Here is a 20,813-nt window from a genome sequence, read left to right on the forward strand (position 1 = left end):
TCCTGTAGATTAATATTTGTTCTCCATAAATATTTGAAACTTAAATTGCTTCACTCCAAGGACATAATTATATGTAGTTAGATCTGTAAGTGAGGCACTAAGTGTTGACCTGCACTTTTATGCACATGATCTACTTCAAACATCTACCATAAGATGACAGAATCAGGCCCAGTGACCTTTTTTCTCTCTCATGCCTTAAACAGTAGTTTAGCTGATTAGTTGATATACAGCTATAAATATTTATATTAATAAATATTTATTAAAATTAGTAAAATAATTGATACATAGTAAATTTCAATGAATCATCATGAGATTTTAGGCAATTAAGATCACAACTATCCATGCTTATTCTTTTGAATGAGAACCAGAATGGTTCTGACAAAATGTTAAATGATGCTAACTGTTATTCTTGTAAGGATTTTCTTATCTTTCTGCTTTGTAACTAAAGAAAGAAAGAAACAAACAAACCCACACACCTCAGATCAGGTTAAAAGTTTCCTATGAAATGAAAATGCTGATTTTTTTATACTGACGAGTTCAGGGCATATGGTTTCCAGACTATGTTGCTGCCATATCTAACTCAGAGAATCTGGTCTCACCATCTTACAGAAATACATTTAAACTTGTGGAAAAGAGATGACAACAATGCTGCCAACAAAGTCTCCTCTTACACAGTGGTAAGAAAACTTTTCGCAGTTTTTTTGCTTTCCCTGTCTGTAAGTGCTGCAAAAGTACCAGTAACTAGAGAACTCATCTTTCCAATTTTGAACAATTTGGTACCTGCTGGCTTTCAAACCAGCTTTATCTTTTATTGAGCTGTAGCTCTTGGGCTTTGATAATACATTCCACTTCTAGTAAAATAAATATGGGATAGTAGCTATAAAGAAAGTTACTTCTGCTACTTAATTGATATTTATTACTGTGATATGGCTTAATAGGAAAAATACACTCCATGAAGTCTTACACACTCCTGCTAGCCAAGTTCCTGTGAATGTCACCTGCATATTAATTATGACACACTGCTCACTTTCATTTAACATTCTGCTTCTTTTAAAGAAAATGAAAGAGAGAAAATGAATGTGAGATCTGTTGTAAGTTATTCAGAACAAAACCACAGAAATCTGCTCTAGACCTGGCAAGGCTATATTAACTAGTGACAAGAGTGAGCAAACTGTGAAAGAACAGATTAGCAAATCTCTTGTTGTAGACATCTTCATCCAAATCAAGATAAGTTTTCAGGCATTTTTTTTTCAAGGAGAATTCAAGAAAGGAGAGGGAGAAAAGGAATCAAGATATGATTGGAGGTGCATTAAAGTAAGACAGTTTCTGAGGTTTAGGGGATTTTTAGCTTTTCTGTTTATGGAAGGATTCTAATAGCTTATTTTCCTCTGCAGATATTTAGCAGTCACAAGAAATCAAATGATTTTGAAGAGGAGAGCAAAGAAGGCTTTCACAGAAGGAACTGAGGGGTGGAAGAAATGTGTTTGTGAACATGAAGGGTTCAGGAGTCTATAGGAAAATGAGTTTGAAATCACAAATACTATTGATATATACTATACTTGAAAGAAATATTCTGAAAGTGCAAATGCATTAGAAACAGGTGAAATATCTACACTGAGATTTTTACATCCCTAGTAAAAAGAAGATACTGAAAGAACAGGGAAAACGTAGAATAGGTATTAAAAATAAGGTGACAAACTGACAGCCTAATATCCTGTTCAGAAATGAGACAAAGTTTTTGAAAAAACTATTTCTCCATGAACTTTCCAACTTTTCACTCTGCAGACGCCAGCCTGTGAAAAAATGCAGTGCTATTTTTGCATGTATGGGAAGTGGGACGATAACACTTCTGCCTTCTGAAATGTTATTGCTTCTCTGTTTAGCTGAAAATTATCTGTCCCTCAGTACTATTCCAATTCATTTTAGAATAACAGTCTTGAGGTGAAAATTCATAGAAAGATGTGAATTTTATCTGATAGATACCTGTTACTCTGTTCTGTACAGACATCTGGCAGATAAAAACTGCTCTTTCTGTGTTTTTGTTAGCAAAGCAAATATATTGAATTATTCACTCATTTTTAAATTAATTTTTCACTGAACGTAATAGCATTCCATCATTTTCAAAAGGCAAATTGGAATGCAGAGCATAGGTAGCCACTGCGCATGTTAAAATACCCTTTGTAAAAAGTATCCAATTCTTTTTTTGGTTCTGTTTTTTTATTCTCTGAAAATGTCTTTATTTTCTAGGCTGTTATGTCAGAAGAAACTCAGATATACTTCAGATATACAGGCAGAGGAGCAGACTCAGTTACGTCTCTTTGCTCCTGATCCTGCAGTAACTTTCCAACCACATGAAAAATTATCACATTGTCAACACTGCACTGATGGGTACATTTTAATGTAGCATCTACTACAAGTCACATTGTTTATTTGCTTACTGGTAGAGGTTTGGTTTGGAACACATACAGAATCACAGAATGATTGAGGTTGGAAGGGACCTCTGACGGTCATCTAGTCCAACCCCCCACCAACCAGGGTCACCTACAGACAGTCATAGGATTTATGGACACTCACACACCTGCATAATCTTGCAGTGTATAGGATGATCAAAATAATCCTGGACTGACAGAACAGCTGCTATCATTAAATGTGACAAAGAAACCATGCAAAACCCAGATTTATTATTATCATTCCTAATTCCTCTGGCTATGAATTGTGGGTACAGATTTAAATCACACCTCTTCTACTAATAAGGACACTGATGACTACATTTGGACTTTTAATTTTTGACATTCCCCATCCATCCCAGTAATGTCTGTAATAATTGTCCTCAGAACAAATGAACATTAAAAAACAGAGTATACACAGCATCTCGTGAACTGTAATCAAAGCTGGGAAGCAGAAGTGAGTGGTTCTAGTGAGTGGTAAGACCAAGTCAGTAACAAAGTTTGGGCACGCCTGGAAAATAGAACCAAACATATATACATAATTAAAGAAAATAATCAAGAAGGCTATGATGAAACAGGAACTGAACGCATTATATGCAGACAAAACAAACTAACAAACAAAAACTAGTTGTAGTTGCATATCTTGACTTGAGCTAGATAGTCAGAAACAACTGGTATGGTCCTCTTGCGTTCCTCTAAAATGGAAAATCAAGTTGGTTCAGAAGTCATTCCTTAATAAATGGGGCTCATCCTATCCTCAGTCCTCAAACAGATAGTGGCCAAATTGTAGAGATTGATTGCCTCCCAAAAAAAGCCCTGAAAGCAGAAAGTGAGAATGGGAGGAGATTAACAGTTAAACTATTGGCTGGTAGAGAGATAAGACTAATCAGCTGTATCAGAGAATAATATTTAGAAAAAGAAAGGGAGTAGTATTTTACTTATATCAGAGAATAATAATGACTTTGCAAGCTACTTTGGTTCAAACATAATATGAGAAATGAGATTAGCTGTGTCTGAAGTTTTCTAGCAGTCTGAGAAAGAATAAAGGTCATTATAGCTAACTGTGTACATAAAATTATGAAAACTCTCACTGAACTCACAATAGACAAAAGTATACCATTTGAAATTACTTAGGTTTCCCTTAATCTGTTTTAGATATCCTTTTATTAGCGGTAGAATATTTAGTTTTGCAATCATAAATCTTTTTTACAATTCAGAGTTAAAAAGAAAAAGTATATTCACTTGCATTTTTTCTCCTGCTGAGCATAACAGACCTGGAATTATTCTGAGATGATTGGGATCAGATCACAGATTGTTATTCAGTTTCTTGAGTTTTTTCTCTTTCATTTAAAGCAGGAAGAAAATAAATCCTCCTCAAATACATAAGCAGTTGCGTGACTGCACATATTTTTAATTTTGAGGGATTTGTAAAGAAATTAATTCTATGACTCAAAAATATATTTATGTGTTCATGAAAGTACAGCACGTTATTCATACTACTGTAGAGAATTAAGAAAAGTTTAGATGTTATTTCCTAAGCGAGAAGAATATAGGAGTGCCAAACTCTTAAAGTCTTCAGTTGATATGAATCAGCATAGCTCTATCAAAGTCAAGCACACTAAAAAACACAGAACTTATACATCTACATAATCTGGATGTTTTGAGCTTTGGAAAACAAAAACAACAAAAACAAAAACTTAAAACTTTGTTTCCTATATTTCTTTCCATCTCAAAATGGAATAGGGAGTGTCAGAAGGATGCTGTCAGATCTTCAGAAAAAAATAGTGGGGGCTTTAGGCATGCAGACAGCTTGAGTTGGTATGGAAAATCTTTGGAAAATTGTTTCTATTTTAATAGAATAAATTGACTTATTTAACTTAATGATGACAGGATAGAATAAGAAAAGTATCCTTCTGAAATATTTGACGTACAAGCAATCCATTTAGCAATTTTGTATTGTTGCTAAAAGATATTATTTTTAGCTACTAGCCTCTTTCTATCATGTTTTTATGTAATATTTTTCCTTATTTGGAATTAAAACTTGAAATATCACTGCTATTTGAACTCTGATATTTCAATATAACAATTCATTTAAGAATAAGAAGGAAGCAGAAACAAAAAAGAAATTAAAAATAATATCTAAGAAAATTCAAATGAATGCAAAACTCAGTCTTTAAAAAATAAAAATAAAATTTAAAGCTGAGTTTCACAGAACAAGCAGTTTCCTGATAGGAAACAGAAATGAAACCATACGTATTGATTTGATCCCATAAACCTTCCTCTTGCTGATAGTTTTATCATCTGAGCAATTAATATAAAAGCAATGAGTACTATTCATACATGTGAAACTTTGCAGGACTAGGTGTCATTGGCATCACAGCTGGTAGAAAATGAAACAAATGAAAACTCACTAAAATATTTGCAATAATTACGTCTTTTGTCACCACCACTGAAATTCAACTGCCTCTAACAGAAATCAGTATTTTATTTTCTGATTTTATTATGTCATCAGTCTTTTTGACTAATTCTGACAATTAGATGGTAAATGAAACACAGTCTAACCATATTACCAATTCTTCCTCTCAAAAATGCATGCTTAGGTATGAAGGTAAGATAATAGATGTAACAATTCTGAAGACATCACAAATCTATGTCACTGAATAGGGTTAGACAGCACGGCTTCTCACTTCAGCAGTAGAAAACAAATACAAACACAGTTTCCTAAGTGCTCAGTATCTTCAAGAATTTTTAAAATGCCATAAATATTCTGGGGCCTTCATAATATGATTCAGAGCTTTGGCTTAAATTCTACTAATATTATTACAATTGTTGGTTTATTTATTCACTTTTAGGATTATGTAGTGTTAGTTTCTGGTATGCATTTGTAGATCAGAGCCTTAATCGTCTGTGATACAGAAAATGTATTTTGAATGACTATAACTAACAATAGCATCCTACAGATAGATTAGACATATAGAAATATAAATAAATTTATATATTATATATATAAGGCTAAGTCTCTCTAAGACAAATAGACATAAGCTTTATCCTAAGAATTCCCTGTCCTTTGGCTTGAAATATTAGAAATACCATATGGTTTCATGTACATTCAGTAGATTTTTCTTGCTTGTTATCACTTCACTGAATTGAATAAAAAATTGGAAAAATAAAGTTCTGTGATTGTGGCTCACCTGGATTGCTGTTCAATAGGTCTTTTCTCTATTCATCCCTGCTGCCATCTAGGCCACATGACAAGGTTTTGTGTTTTGTTTCATTTTTCAATAAAAATTCAATTTAGAATTCAATAATTTATATAGATATATGCATATGTATACATACATAGATGTGCACACACTACAATTTTCAGGACCTAATGTAAACTTGTTAACTTTCCCTGCATGAATGTTAGACACAAGATGTAGAAGGGCTGCTACATCGCTACATCAGCAAGTCAAAGGCAAAATGATTTTTATTTTTTTTTGTTTCTATTTTATTTGCTTATTTATTTATAATACGTAACCTGAATTTTAACTTTCAAAGTGACTTTTCCATATTCAATGAGCTGACTAATTGTGTGTACACTCTAAATGATGAAGTCCAGATCACTGACCAAGACTTCAATCCAAAATAATTAAAACTTCAAAAAATTTAATTAAAAGATCCAGATGCTGTGCATTGCCTACATAAAGTGCTTCAGGTAGAAAAGCTGCATATTAATAACATCAACCAAACTTAAGTGATATTTTCAAAATATGAATATTTTGAGGAGAAAAATACATTTAAATACTCATAAAAACTAAACTTTAATCAAATCACGCATAAAACCTATTTGACTTTTTTATTTTCCTAGCAACTATTGTTTAAAAAATCATTACATCACCTCAATGATTCATAATTCTGCTTTTTTCAAAATTTATCAAAGTGATAACTTGGCACATTTGTATTTCACTTACATTATACTTTGGAAGAAGAAACAGAAATCAGTACAAAATCCTTTTGCCGGATTAGTAACAGCTGTCTTCAAAGCAAATTAGCCCATAAAGCTATGGCCACTCTTATTTAAGTTCTTAAATCAGAATTCTGACGGAGTCGTGTTAAAAACACTACCCTAAAAATAAAATATAATATTCACTTTATATTATATGTTTATACTGTGGTCACCATTCAGAAAAAGATCCGTAGTGCGTTATTCTCCATTCAGACGAGTCTTAAAAGAAGGAGCAGTGCTGAAATTGCATAATCAGAATAATTAATCCATATTTTCCTGATTGTTGGCAGTTTCAATTATATGTCATGAATTCAATAGTCAGTTATAAATCTCTTTCAAGTACTTCATACAAAGTAAAGACGTTAGACCTTCAGAAGCCCACATTTTTTCTGATTAGAAAAGATATCTAAATTTGAGCAGGAGGCAAGGTATTTTGACATTACTCTATGTAGTTGTTTACTCATACACTAAGAATGATACAAACTAGAGATTATTAACTTAGTTTTTGAAAGTCTGTAAAACTTTTCATTTATTAAACTCAGTGTATTATGGGAATGTCATGCAGAACCAGGTTATACCAGCAATCTCGTCCTTAACATTTTATATTAACTTGTTTTGGATTTTGGAAAACCATCAATAACACTGAGAGAAAGTACAACCATTACTGGAGTTTAACAATCCCTGCTTCAAACTCTGATGGAAACTGAGGGATTTTCAGTATAATTTTGTTATGTCATTTCCTTCTCAAAACAAGTTTCTAAATAGAAGAGATTTATTTTATTATACCAACTAGTAGAGATGAATATTTAAATCTGTATTGTATTAAACACAATAGCTCTTCTTCATGCGCAAGAGATGAAGCAGTTTTCAAATAAAACTCAGAGTGATTGTTCTAATTGTATCAATTAGAGTTTGTACCTGAATTCCTTTTCCTTCAAATACTTTTTCTTCAAAGGTAACTTGAAAGATGCCTAATTTAAATATATGAATTAATTCAGAATAATGGTCTTTCTGTACATGACCTTTGGTCAAAAGACCTTCAAATGAATGAAGACCATTTGGTAGCTAATTTAATTGTTACATATCTAAACTGTAATTAATGGTTTTCAACTTTTAAGTCAATTTGAAAGCTGCAGCTATCCTTCAGAGAGCTTTTCTTTCAGATCTGAAGAAAGGCTTGAGAGTCTGAAAGTTTGTCTGATTTTTTAATCATGACAGCTGATTTAATAAAAGATATCTCCATCTACATATGTAGAACAGAAAACAGTCTCTTGAACGTTTTACAACTGATAACTGGATGTACAATGGAATTTTTTACTTATTTCTCAAAATATTTTTTTTTCCACAAAGTATGTTTTAAGCTGTCTCTTTGTTCTGTTGTTGAAGCATGAAATAACAGCACTGAAACCAATTACATTATTTTAAATATTGGTTGATGTATCCTTTATCAATCTTGGCTCCCTTAAACAACCAACACAATGAAAACCACCTATATTAGCAAAACCAAAAATGGACAAAAATAATCATCAATAGAAATGGAGTGAGCTCATTCCCTAAAAGGGGTAGTTTTTGAGATCAAAAACACACTGGTAAGACAATGTTATGAAACTATGCATTGCCTCTGCCAATCTGTTCTCCATGAAAAATGACTACTTGCTAGAGCTAACAATTCTGAACTACTTATGATTAGTTGGTGGTGGTTTTTTGTTGTTGTTTTATTTTGTTATGGCAGGGCAGGAAATCCTCTAATTTCTTAATGATTTCTCTTTTTAAATGAATATAGCCAAATATGTCAACCTAATTCTGTAATCCTTAAACTACATTAGACAACAGATGGTAGATGGAACATGAATGGAAGAACATATTTGATTACATTATAAATTCATTTAAGTTTGTCAATTTTCAAATTTAGTTAGAAAGCCAAATATTTCTGGGCACAACTTCCTATATTTGAGTCCTGTGTCATCAACACCGTTTTCAGAGATCTTTACATTAGCAATATCAAATCCAGTCAGCAACCAGATCCTTTTAAAGGATCAGTAAGAGACTTATTCCATGTTAAAGTAACACCAGAGCATTCATGAATGACAGTTCATTTATATGGTCATTTATATTTTTTCCAGTTTTGTTTGTTTGTTTTCTTTCAAGTACTGTTCTCTCTTCACACTGTGAAAAGTTTACATTAATGACACTGAAATGAGTGCAACAGACTCCACTATTTCTGAAGTCAAGAGGGAGGACGTGTTTTGTTTTGTTTTTTTAAGAAAAGAAAAAAAAATAAATTTAAAAAAGTATGATTTATTATATCTTACTGTTTTGTGTTTTGTTGTTGTTTTGAGATAGTATAAACCCCATAAGGACAAAACTACAACTACAACAACAATTTAATTTCAAACAAACGATATTTTAATCTATTATTAGATGGTGATCAACTCAGTATCTTGGTCACAATTTTAATGAAGCGCTTTTACAAACAAGCCATGAAAAATTATAAATCCATGTTGTGGGGACGCAACCATTAGCATATTTTACATGGAAAAATTGTATTACAAATAAGTATCTATATTTGTATTTTATAATCTGTATATTGTTCATGGTACAAATTTTAAAAACGTGTCAACATATTTTGTGTGCACTGCTTTTTTTCTATGCAATTCTTAGCTTACTTTCACATATCTATACAGCTATCTTGAGCTATTCCTTCTTTTGTTTAAAATTTATTCTAGCACTATGACTGAAAAGAACTACCACAATTGTGGAAAGTTATTTAAAATTGGCAAAGGCTAAACTGACAGCTTGGGCAAAATGCAAATCGCTAAGAAGTTTGTCATAGAAATGAGTGTAAACAGATGGTTTGGAGTGAGCTGAAGTATTGTTGAATTTCTATTTTGGGATGATGGAAGAGCTCCTATTTAAGATTATTTTAATGGAAAGAAGCAAAATACTGACTTTAAAAAGTCTTCTGTATGCTAGATCATGGGAGATGAATGAACTTTTTCATAAATTTTACTTGAAGTGCATTGCTAAGATCCTGCAGCTGTTCATGAAACGCTGGGTCCTTGCATCTGCATGCAGCACTCCAATGTTCTTTAGAGACATGAAGGAAAGGTACCATGTTTCTGGGGGAGAACAAGAATAAAAATTACCTCATCTTCTTTGCTACTGCCCTCAAACACATTAAGTGCTGTCAATAAACATGCACTTGAACTTAGAATTATTCTTTTTATATCACTAGTTAACTCTTCAAAATGTTTAGCGTAAACATTTGTACTGTTCCTAAAAATCATTTCAGTAAGGTTGTATTTTACAGAATATGATATATATCAAACAAGTTTCTATTTAAGTCTATAATATTTAGTTACTATTGTGTACAATATGATATCACTATGGTGATGTTCCAATTTTGTGTCATTTTGTAGAAAATTGCTTAACATGCATGTACAGTCAATTCCACACAAATTATAATCAATTCAGCTACCAATTTCCTATGGGAGCTTAAGTGTACAGACCAATCTGAAACAAGCCTTTCATTTACTATATTGTAATGTACTGATGTTTCATAGAATTAGCAGAATTTCTTTGTGTTTGTCCTCTCTGATTAACAGATTTGTCAATAAAATCTAGGGAAGTAGGACACTAAGTGGTGACATGTATCTAAAGTGTAAGCTGATCAAAATAATGCAACTGATACTTAAAAAAAATAGAGAAGGAGAAAAAAAAAAAAACAACTTGTGATTATACGTAGGCCAACAATAACTTTAATCAAGATGTATCTGCACAGCTGAATACAGCTTAAATTGCATTAGATTACTTTTACAGTTTACTTGAGGGGTTATTAGAACTCTTGTGTTGTAGAGCTTAACATGAGAGTAAAGTTCATGTCATAGACAATCTGATGTGAAACACACATGTGGTATGAAATTACCATTATGTTTTGTTTTTGTTTTCTTTTTTAGGTTAGATATTAATTATTAAAATTATCTACACAGGACTTTTCAAGTCTTTTTGAAAATTCGGAATAGCTATTCACTCTGACCCAAGTGAATTGGGAGAATGAGTGTAGAAACCCAAGTAATAATTTTGTAGGAATTATGGACCTCATGCCTAACTTCTTTTGAGAAGAACATCTACCCCCTTATCTCACTCATGCTCTTCTGGAAACTGTATTTTCATGGAAGGACACTGATATCTTTCATATTGTAAATATTCCCATAAATATACCTGCTGATCTAAATTAGTGTAATATAGAAAGGAAAATATTTTTTTTTTTTTTTTTAAATGGTAAACCACCCTACCAGTAGAGATTCCATAAACTACTTGTTCCCCTTCAAAACTAATACAAGGTCAGGAATAGAAAGGGTATCATCTAAACAGCATAAAAGCACAAGAATCTATTGGTTTCACATCTTCTTGACATTAAGGCTTTTAGTTTTGGTATCTTGATTATTATATTTTGTGAAATACATTAGGACCCAGTCCCATAAAGAGTGAATCTAAGAAATGGTAAGTTATCTTTCTTACAATTTAGAAACCATTAATTATAATATTAAGGAACAATCTAAACACAGCTTTTACTTCCACTTTTTCTAGTGAATTATTGGGTTGTAAAAATCAAACCAATTAATTAAGAATGTGAAATGAACAGACTTGTTAAAAACTTTCTTAATTGTCTAAAAAACCAGTCCATACAGTAGCCTGGGGAGCTTTTCATATCCATGTAACTGTCAGTACCTAGTGGTACATCTGCAAACATAGCTTCAAACCAAGGTAATAACACAATGACCTTCCTGTTTTAAATTGAATTTGGTATAAAAAAAATCATTCATAGAATTATTTCCATTACAAAAATATTTCTCTGAAGATATTTAAATATCTCAGTCTCCGGTGTATCCATTGAAATGTTATAAAGAGAACTTAAAATACTTACTAATCAGTCTTTTCAACGAAGAGATGAAGTCTGAAAGGTGACAATAGAAAATACCAGACATTTTAACTCTTTAAGCAATGAGATATCAGCAGATCACTATAAGAGGTCATACACTCTTTCTCTGTCTAGAATCTTCAGAAAATTATATCACATTGTCAGGTTTTGTGTTTCTCAGTTAGAGATGACAATGCATCAAACTCTGTGTAGTTAGCCATTTTGATCAGCAAAAAAAATGCTAATGCTTAGATTTTCCACATATAGATCATCATTTCTTACTCCTTATTACAATAGATAGGCACATATTTGTAACTGAAGTTACTTTGTAAAGACTGAAATCATGAACGTATGAGTCAAACAAAAAGAAATCCTTGGAAAGTATAACATTAAGAACAACATATTTCATATTTTTCAATTTTTCTTTCCTATTTTAATTAGTATGCTAAGCATATTTGTGTCAGATTTCTGTTTTTCCAGTTGATCTTCCTGCACAACATATTTCCCAGTGAAGCTGTAAACCTGTACATGTGATATCACAAATTATTACAATGAGAACATTTGTACAGTCACAAAAGATTGATTAAAAATGATGAAGCAAGAAAATCTCTTAGATTCTATGTTATTTCATTCACTTCACAGAATCATAGAATGTTTGAGGTTAGAAAAGATCTCTGGAGATCATCTGGCCTAATTTTCATGCTGCAACATGGCCACCTAGACCCAGTTGCCAAGGTCCATGTCCAGATGTCTGTTAAATGCAACTCTCTGTAGAGGGAGAGACACTGCAGCCTCTTTTGGCAAACTGTGCCTGTATTCAGTCATCTGCACAGTAAGGTATTCCCTGACATTTAGAGGGAACCTCCTGCATTTTAGCATTTGCCCTTTGCTTCTCCTTCTAAGCCTGGCAGCTTCCTTTCAGGTATTTGTATTTATATATATATATACATTGATGAGATGCCATCTGAGCTTTCTCTTCTACAGGCTGAACCATCCCAGCTCTCTCAGCCTTTCCTCACAGGTGAGGTGCTCCAGTCCCCTCATCATCTCCACTGAACTCTCACCAGTATACCCGTGTCTCTCTTGTACTGGGGAGCCCAGAATTGGGCACAACACTCCAGGTGTGGCCTCACCAGTTCAGAAATAGAAGTAAAGGATCACCTCTCTCAATCTTGATAAGTATGTATGTATTTTGCGTGCAATCACATATTTCTTCCTGCTTTTCCTACACTTTTAGTGTGCTTTGTAATAATATTAATTATTTGCTTTGTTTTAAGGAATTCTGATGTGTACTAGCCCAGCTACCACAGACACTGAACTTGCCAGTTAATTTTAGTTAAACCTAAAATAAATGGCCAAGGTATCTTCATTGTCAAAAGATGAAGGTGTTGCCCTTCTCTTATCATTTTACATTACAAATCAACTCTTAAAAAAATAAATAAAAATAAAATAAAAATCAGCAAATCCAGGGTAGATAGATAATTTGTGATAAAAATAATAACAAAAAAAGTTCATATTTCAGATTAAGGTCTGTACCAGGAAATTCACCCTATTGCAGAAGGCACAAAATATGAGTGGTGGTCAACGGCTCTATGTCCAGGTGGAGGCTGCTGATGATTAGTGTCCCTCAGGGGTATGTTCTGGGACAGGTAACATTAGATATCTTTATCAATGACATAGACAGCGGGATCAAGTGCACCCTCAGCAAGTTTGCAGATCACACCAAGCTGAGTGGTGCAGTTGATACCACGGAAGGAAGGGATGCAGCCCAAAGAGACCTGACAAGCTTGAGAAGTGGGTCCACGTGAACTAAATGAGGTTCAGCAATTCCAAGTGCAAGGTGCTGCACCTAGGTCAGAGCAATCCCAGACACGAGTATGGACTGGGAGAAGAACCTACTGAGAGCAGCCCTGCAGAGAAGGACTGAGAGTTTGGGTGAACAAAAAGCTTGACATAAGCTGACAGTGCATGCTTGCACCCCGGAAGGCCAGCTGCATCCTGGGCTGCATATCCAGAGGGGTGACCAACAGGTTGAGGGAGGTGACTGTCCCCCTCTACTCTGCCCTCGTGAAGCCTGACCTGGAGTACTGTATCCAGGTCTGGGGCCTCCAACACAAAAAGGATCTGGATCTGTTAGAGCGGGCCCTGAGGAGGGCTATGAAGATGATGACTAAATTGTAAAAAAGCAATTGTAAACCTAGAAGATCCAGTTGACGAGCTGTGCTCCTTCTCCTCCACCAAGACAGGGACACCTTCTTTGTAAGCTCTGTGACTTCACCTTTTGTTGAGGAATACCTAGGATAGCATGTTGCTAGCACTATTATATATTAGCACTATTGCAGTAAGTGTATTTCAGTAAGTGTGTCAATGGCAATTCTGAAGCTGTTATATCTGTCAACTTATTAAATATGTTCAACTTTGTGAAACTGTCTCAGTGAAAGTTTCAGGGCTCTGAAACAGATAAACGTTTGACTCTGATAAACCCCTTTATCAAGACAACCATATATTAAATACTAAATTTTAAAGCCTTATACCATGTTTTGTAGTGTTTGTTTATTTTTTCGCTTTTGTTATTCCAAAGCAGCCATCACATGAATCTACTTCCTGTGTTATGACTGTTATCAACATTTCCAAAAAGTAACATGTATTTCATTAATTGGTTGCCTATTTATCAAATTTCTGTCTACATAACAAGACAAATTACTGATCACTTTTCTTGTACTATTCATTTATGAATTGAGAACTACCCAAGCTCTGGTAAGCAATTCACAATACTCATTCATTATAAGCTGCTACAGAAATTGACAAAGTGGTTAGTATTTAGATCAACTATGGAAATATAATTGGTAGAATAGGCTGACCCCATAGATTTCTAAGTGGGAAAAAAAAAAAAAAAAAAAAAAAAGGAGTGGAGGAGGAGCATAAAGTAAGAGAACAAAACAAACAAATTAAAAAAATAATAGGTCAAAGTATCTTTTAAGGTTCAAAATTCATTTTCAGTTGATGCCCTGCATTACGCAAATAACAAAGATGCCATGAACCCCACTGGTTTTAATTAGATCCTTTCTCAGTTTAGTAATGAGCTATTACATTATAAAGTAATGAGAGAAGATTTTATACTATCCATCACAGTTCTTTTTTTGCACAAAGCAATGCTGCTGAGGGACATGACATGACATGTAACCAACCTTAAGTGTATTCCTACACTTAAGTGTATTCCTACACTTAAGGTAAGGTACAAAAGTAAGACAAAGTGGGAAAAAAATGCAAAAATTCGATGAATTACTTAAACCTTCTGAAATACTGAAACAAGATGATACTCATAAAAATTGAAAGAACTCTTAATTCCAACCGTCCGTATGAGACTTAAAGAGTTATTTTTGATATTGCAAATAGATTCAGATTTTTGACTATTATTCTTCATGACTTTAAACACAACAATCTCAGAGGTAGAATAGCAGTACTACCCAGACAACATTGGTTACAAGTGTGTTTAATTAACATATATCATTAACATATGTAATTAACATATATATAGTTACATATTTCTGGTGAGATACCTCAAGTTAGACATTGAGGATGCTCTTGACAATTCCGCCTTGTTTTACACGCTTTAACTGAGACAAAATAATATTTTATCTTATGAATTTTGAGATAGATTTTGCAAATATTTACCTCAATGTGCTTGCTAGTGCCAGTCTCAGAGTGACTTTAAAATATCTTACAATTTTTATTTTATTAATTAATTAATTTATTTATTTATGGAGGGTAAGTCAATTGAAGTCTATGTATGCCTTTAACAAATAGGTTGGCTTTTGAAATCAATACCCATATCTGCTTAACAGCAGTTAATTCCTTGGCTCATTACTGAAAAATCTTTTTGCTTAGAGAAAAAAAAAATTCAGCCTCACATTTTTTTTCTGTACATTCTGTGTAGATGATAGTAACAGTATCTTAATGAGAAGGAGAGAAGGATACTCTCTTCTGTGAAAAATATATAAAACTCTTATGTTGCTTTGGTCCTGTTATTTATTTATTTCTTCTTTAACTATGTATTACTGTAGCCTTTTCGTCAAGTTTATTTTTGGTCATAAAACTCAGAGACAGCACATGACATATAAGATTTTGGACAGGAAGCTATCTATTATTTGGCATCAATTTTATTGGAAAATGAAAGGCTAAATTATGCACCTTTTTACTTTGGGGTAGCTCTTTTCCTTCAAATATACATGTAGATAAATATGGAAAATATTACTCCAAAAATCAATGGGCTTAAGTAGCAACACTTCAGTTTCAGTGAAAAATAAATAGTTTACAACAGGAAAATGGATCTCATTTTTAACTTTGGCCAGGAAAGAGTAAAGAAAATAATACTCCTACTATTTTTGTGAACTATTTGGATTGAAAACAAGCAAACAAACAAATATCAAACCTATGTATATGCAGTTTAACAAGTTTTAGTACTGTTATTTGCAAAAAATACAAGAAGAAAAAAACAAAAAACATTTTAAAGCAGTTTCAAAGTCCTGATCCAAAGCTTTTCACACAAGAGGTGCAGTAAGAAGCATTTCCTCATCTAATTTCTTCCCAAGTTTGCACTGGTATCATTAGTATGATGCCAGTTTTTATTTTATTTTTTAGTATGATTACCAGTTTTTTTAATTAGTATCTTTTTTTTTTCCCCGTCAGGATTTTTACAGGATTTTTTTTACAAGATTTTATCCTGTAAAATCTACAAATTTACAAATTTGTACAAATCTACAAGGATAAACACAGAGATTTTGAGCCTGCAGTGCCCTTTAGCATCCTGAGTACTGGCAACTAGATTCTGAAGGATTACACAGCAAGCAGCTGACCTTGAGAAGTCTTCTGAAAGCAGAGGTCAAAATGATCATCAAAAGGTTAAAGGAATAATTGTATATCACATTGTAAACGTTCTCTCAGCACTTAGGTTGCTACTAGGCTATGAGTAACTGGAAAATACAATTCAATACCAATTCAACAGTGATAAGAGATGAATACAGACAGTCAGTTAGGGAAGAAAAGAATGTCAGGTTCAGTTGAGCTGTGTCTATTAACCTTTCTTTTTCTTTTATTGAATAATATCAGATTTGTTAAATTTAATTTGAAGTTAGTATGTCTTCCATGTCTGATTTTAAATGACAGTTTTTACTGTCGAATAAGTTATTTATTGATAAATATGTACATCATCTTTTGTAAAATTGTAATGTTGCACAATTTTGTATTAAGTAGAAGAGTGTTTTGCAAAAGTTAATAAATCTGTATCAGAAGTTTTGCATTAAAGTAACAAGAACTAGACTCAATATAAAAGCAATGGAAATAAAAGAGGGTTTCAAATATTTAAAATTGTCTTTTGATATGGCTACCTTTGTTATCTTGCAGCAACTTATAGCAAATTAAAAATTACCCTATACAAACAGCTGTTTTTTGAGGGAGGGAAATAAGAATGAATACTTTTAGAGTACACTTTGAGAATAAATACTTTTCCAGAAGATCCAGTTCTAATTCACAGAGAAACTAATTCAGGGCAGTGCTGCATCTACATTCTTCAAAATATCAGTATGAATGGTAGGAGTTTTATACTCTCTGAATCTACAATAAATAAAAACACATTTTAGAGTAACTTTCAGTGATTATTGTTACTCTGATATTAACTTTTTAGCGCCTTAATTAGAAAGCACATCTATGCACACAAACACTTATATCTATAACCATTGCTGTCTGTCTGCTTAGGTACACAGTTCTGGTATAAGTGATTATGTGTTTAAATATGTCAAAAATACCAATTTGTTCTCTTTTTACTGGAATATTAGACAACCACCATATTTCACATTTTGACATCAAGAACCCAAATAGTTTCTCTATCAACCATTTTTTCTTCAAGTGAAAAGTGAAATGAATGAATACATGCAAATACCTGTCAGCACAGTGGGAAAGGGGACATCACTGTCAATACGTTACAGCTTACATTTGTAGAGAAAATACTTACAAGAAGTAATTTTCTCTTTATCAAGAACATCTGTATAAATCAGTTCTCACCCTTGGATGCAACGGGACGTCTCTTTGCAGATGACTGAATATTAGCAGGAGATTGTCATAAAAGAAAATGGAGATGCAAAATGACAGAAGGGATATTCTTAAATTGCGCTCTTATACCTCTTTCCCTACAACTAAATACCAGCTACTAATATGACTTTGCTTTTCCCAGAGCTATGTCGCAGCCATGAATTTCCTGCAAATACCAGAACTATAATGGCCCCCCATCCCCCTAATCTCTTAAGGATGCAGCTCATTTGTTTGTGCTTCCCCCTCCTGAAAGAATAAGGCACTGCTGTATCTCATTACATAAGCTTCTGATTACAGCTTTAGAAGTAAGCATGCAAGCTACTCAATTAAAACTTTGAAGTGAGCTACCACAATTTAACATATACTTCAAAAGCTTTAATCTTAAAATGCAAGTTTCAGACAAGAACACAGATTATATATTTATTTGAAAATCTAATTGTGATGTCAATCATCTAAAAGCCTAAAACAAGAAAATAACATTTTCATTATTTCAGAAGAAATAGTGTAATGTGTTCAGGTTTATCAGAGCCCCAAAAGATTGTCTTTATTTACCGTCAAACTTTCTCAACAAAACTCTAGATGATAGCACTAACTATTTTATTTCTGCCATGAATATTCTCAGGCAAATTTTTAAAGCATTGCTTCTTATGAATCTCACTTGGGAACTACCAGGTCTTGAGTTCACTAGTGCTTTGATGACACTGACCAGCCTCCTGCAGGCCTGCCCCACTGCCTATAGACCCTGTCCCTGCCTGCGCCTGTGTCCAGGCACACACAGCCTGGACATGGATCAAAAAACACAGCGAGAACCACAGTATGATGGTAAACTACACCTGTGAGCTTTTGCTAAATAGGTATGATCAGTGATCTTATAGCATGGGCCAAGCTTAGCAGTACCTATCTCCCTGCTTGTGTGCCTCTGCCCAGCTGTTGCTTCAAGGATCTCCCAGCTGGCAAGGTAGTGAAAACAAATTTAGTTTTTGTATTTCAGCCCTGCATTTATGGTTGTTGCCTGCTTGCATTGACTCATACCATACTGAATTAGCTTTATGAGCTCTGAAAAAATTAGGCTAAACCCATTGTCCACTGAAATACACAAAGCAGGATATTGCCCAAAGTACACAAACGTTATTAAAGCATTACTTCTTAAAAAACTTCCACAAAGGCAGAAATGGTAGACAAACTACAATTTACATATAACAAATAAATGTTACTATTTGATTTAGAGAACTTATGTTAAAAATATATTTTCTAAATTATGTGTAAATAATTAAACAAATTCAAACCTGATAGTGGTATTTCTGGGCAAGGCAAAATAAAAATATCATGATGCTCAAAACAGTGCTTACAAACATCTAATCCAAACTGAGGCAAAATATTATATAGTCTTCTACGTTCTTTTTTCTTGACTATATCTTTTCTGAATTATGGCATTTCTAGTCGTAGTTTTCAAATTCTAGTCTTAGTTTCAAATAATAATAACACAAAAAAAAAAAAAGAAAAATGCATTTTATACTTTATCTGTTTATTTAGACGTTTATCTGGGACCTCTGTTGCAATGGAAATATACTTAGAGTACTGCCTAATGATTTTGTGTACCTTTCCTGCTGACCTGATCTGATTGTAATCTGATCTTTTTTTTTTTTTTTAGATACAATATCACTAAGGAAATTTGATAAGTTCAGAAAGGAAGTGAGGGTTAAGAACTTCATCAAATTGTTTTGTAAAACCAGTTTCACCTTTCTGTCTTCCCAGTCAACTGGTGTCCTAAACACAACATGGTGTAATCTGCTTTATACCTTCCAGGGGCAGTTCTGCACACAGTTGCAGGTTTCTGTCTTGAATTTCCATAATTATGATATCTTACTAAATAACCTTCTTCAGGAATCATTGCCACATGGTGATTTGGAAAGAGGGATTAAACCTTCCTAGTCTAAAGTAAGGATGCTCTTTAACTTAGAAAGTACTTTTTGATGTAAAATATTAATTTCACATTTTAGGTTATTTTGTCTAAACAAAAATCAGGGTATAGAATAATCACTGGACTAAAAGTTTCAAGTAATTTTTGTGCCAGAAGTCCTATAGCACTAAATTGTGCCTAAATAGTGGCAATTTGGTTTGATAACAGTGTCTCTGCCATTCCTTCCTGGAACCTAGTCTTTCTTTTTTTTTCTGATATTTTCCTCAATACAACATACAACGTAACATAGTGCAGCATAGCACAACATAGTATAGCATAGTGTAGCATAACATAACATAACCTCACATAACATAGCATAACCTCTTTTACAATGTAACAGTTTCCATTACAGGGCATTGCCAGAAGGTGCTATGCCTTCATCAGAGCAGTGACACTTTGATAAAGCACTTGTGCAATACATCATCAAGGAGCTGCATAGGCTGATGTATTGGTGTAATACATCAAAATGCCACTGCTCATGAGAGGTTTGATCCTGCTTCTGTTGAAGTCTGTAGAATATTATCATTATGTAAAATGAAAAGAAGGATTTGGACCATAATGCGTTTTCGACAAAATGACTATTATATATCCAGCTATTTTATCTTTAAAAAATATTTTAGCTTTACCACCTGTAATATTTTAATTTAGCATTTCAGTGAAGAGTTGCATTACAGAATTTAAGAGAGAAAGATATAGCATATGATCAAATGTAGACATGCTATTCCTCCTCTTCAAAATCACTGGGGATTTATGAGATAATAAAGTTAGGGGATTTTGAGTTTGTATGGCTTGCACTGTTGGATTCAGAGTTTGTTGCAGTGGGAATAAAACCTTAAGCACTGGCAATGTTAAAAATATTTGTGTTGGAAATGCCATAAGAATCAAAGTATAAAAACAGCAATAATGGACTAGGCCTCTGATCACAATATATCACCAGTATCCTACCTCTGACAATGCTTAAATGTCACTTGCTTAGAAAAGAGTAAAGAACAGAACAAACCTATTGTTCTACCCAGTATTTTGCACATTCAGTGTTTTTGCTTTCCTTTGGGAACCTGCCACTTTTGTGCTCTGGCACACAGAATGCTTTCAATCTACTATTTACAGACACCTAAGATACACCAAACTGCTCTGGGGCAGCTCCTAGTGACATATGCAGAGCTTTGAGACTAGCTGCAAGTCCAGATTGTTGTTCCTAGCTTTACGAGTAAAAACCATACTCCTCTGCCATTTTAAGACCATCTCTCCAAACAGATGTCACTCTAAAAATACACTGCTTATCAGGCAACAATTGACCGTAACTGGGTATGTTTCTATTCTGGTATTTTTAATATTGAGTTTTGGAACTGCTTTTTTCAACAAAGAAAAAACAAAACAAAAAAAACTAACTAACTAAAAAAAAATTAACTT

General features: G+C 33.3%; 1 long non-coding RNA gene across 1 annotated transcript; it reads right to left on the minus strand.

The window, feature by feature from the left end:
- Nucleotides 1-2,661: 2,661 nt before the first annotated feature.
- Nucleotides 2,662-17,635, minus strand: LOC137855683 (uncharacterized). Its single transcript, XR_011095890.1, has 3 exons — nt 17,417-17,635; nt 11,363-11,392; nt 2,662-3,263 (listed from the first exon to the last, which is right to left on the minus strand). It is a non-coding gene; the product is annotated as an uncharacterized lncRNA (long non-coding RNA).
- Between the last annotated feature and the right edge of the window lie 3,178 nt (nt 17,636-20,813).

The sequence above is a fragment of the Anas acuta genome, chromosome 4, assembly GCF_963932015.1.
Source record: "Anas acuta chromosome 4, bAnaAcu1.1, whole genome shotgun sequence".
Classification (NCBI taxonomy): Eukaryota; Metazoa; Chordata; class Aves; order Anseriformes; family Anatidae; genus Anas; species Anas acuta.